The sequence below is a fragment of the Cebus imitator genome, unplaced genomic scaffold (assembly GCF_001604975.1).
Source record: "Cebus imitator isolate Cc_AM_T3 unplaced genomic scaffold, Cebus_imitator-1.0 Scaffold529, whole genome shotgun sequence".
Taxonomy (NCBI): domain Eukaryota; kingdom Metazoa; phylum Chordata; class Mammalia; order Primates; family Cebidae; genus Cebus; species Cebus imitator.
Window position 1 is genome coordinate 1,170,296 of NW_016107844.1, and position 1,995 is coordinate 1,172,290.

Here is a 1,995-nt window from a genome sequence, read left to right on the forward strand (position 1 = left end):
TACTCTGTCGCCCAGGCTGGAGTGCAATGGCGCAATCTCGGCTCACTGCAACTTCCATCTCCTGGTTCAAGTGATCAAGCAATTCTCCTGCCTCAGCCTCCTGAGTAGCTGGGACTATAGACATGTGCCACCACACCCAGCTAATTTTTGTATTCTTAGTAGAGACAGGGTTTCATCATGTTAGCCAGGCTAGTCTCGAACTCCTGACCTCAAGTGATCCACCTGCCTCCCAAAGTGCTGGGATTACAGGCGTGAGCCACTGTGCCCAGGTACATGGTAGTTCTTGAATGTGATGGTGTCTCTGGCATTTTTTCCCTAAATTTAGTTTTCAAAGGAAAAGGATCACATCTACGGTTTGAAGTCGGCATGTTGAACTCACTTTTTTTATGAGGAATATAAAATCATTCATAGCCTTCTAGTATTCTAATTATTTTAATCTTCACTTGAATGCAATTTAAACTTTCAGTTTCTTCCAAAGATTCATAAAGTTTAGAAATTAGACATTTCAATATATAAAATATTGTCTAACAAACTTCCAGAGCATTTTGAACAAAACTCTAAGACTGCTGTTTTTAGCAAATTTAAAACTCTAAAAGCCAGTGCCATAACATTTAAAATTCCTCCTGGATCAATAATTAAAATTAGAATTCTATCCTAATAGGAGGTAGTAAACTTCCTGTCTTGGAAAACATTTTGGCAGCATCTGCTGAGATGCTGGGCCCTGCACTGGATGGGAGGCAGAGTGACATCTACCTAAAGGACCAGAAAATTTAAGAGTGTACTAAGTCAGGAACAGAAAACGGACCAAATTCATAATTTTAAAAGAGAAAAAAAAAAAAGAATAACCTCTCCTGACACCTTAGAAACTTTAACCACGAAAAGGCATGATAATCCAAACTAATCAAATGAAGTAGAATCTGTAAATGAATTGCTACATTTCCTCCTACTTTTTCTATGGGGAAAAAAACATCAGGGAAACTTTAATTCCCTCATTTAAAATTTATTTGAAGCTATAATTTATTTAATTATGCAGACAGAATTAAGCAAGAAATATATTTAACATTCTAAAGGTTTCATTTGTAACATGCGCAGTTTTTCATAACCTTGGTCAACTTAAAAGACTTCCTTGAATGTGCAGTGCATTACAAGTGTTTCTGATTTTCAACTATATTTCTTGAGATTAAACTGTCTTCATTTAATTACTATTAATATCAAACAATATGTTGTAGCACTTAAAATGTTATGGATTTCATAATTTTAGTGACAAAATATGCTGGATGAAAGGCATAGGGTTAGAATTTCCTTAAATACACTGATGACCCGACAAATTAGGAAGGAATACTCAAAGGCAAGAGATTTGAGTGAAAACTGGAATTCAAAGAGGTAAGAAAAGCAAGGGCATTTGCCTGTCAGGAGAACTTGAGCTTTGGTGTGACGTCCAGAGACAGAATGCAAAATCAAGGTTTGACAAAGGGGACTCTAATAGAAGCTTTCCCTTTGAAATTGCAAACAAGACAAGAAAAACCATTATTACCACTTTCATTCAGGATCACGATGAAACTCCTAGTCAGCAAAAGAACAACAACAAAAAAAGTACAAGATTGGAAAGGAAGAAAAAACTATCATTACTGGTAGGTGATAAGACTTTATACAAAGAACATCCAAAAGAATCCAGAGATAAATCAATATTAAAAGAAATTACTGGTTATAGGCTGGGCGTGGTGGCTTACGCCTGTAATCCCAGCACTTTGGGAGGCCGAGATGGGCAAATCATGAGGACAGGAGTTTGAGACCAGCCTGACCAACATGGTGAAACCCCATCTCTACTAAAAATACAAAAATTAGTCAGGCATAGTGGCATGCACCTGTAATCCCAGCTACTCGGAAAGCTGAGGCAGGAGAATCGCTTGAACCCGGGAGGCGGAGGTTGCAATGTGCCAGGATCATGCCACTGCACTCCGGCCTGGGTGACAGAGCAAGACTCGTCTCAAAAAC

General features: G+C 38.1%; 1 protein-coding gene across 10 annotated transcripts in view; it reads right to left on the reverse strand.

Moving 5' to 3' along the window:
- ACAP2 (ArfGAP with coiled-coil, ankyrin repeat and PH domains 2) overlaps positions 1–1,995 on the reverse strand; it is a 166,071-nt gene that overhangs the window by 47,661 nt on the left and 116,415 nt on the right. The gene's annotated exons all lie outside the window — the stretch shown is intronic.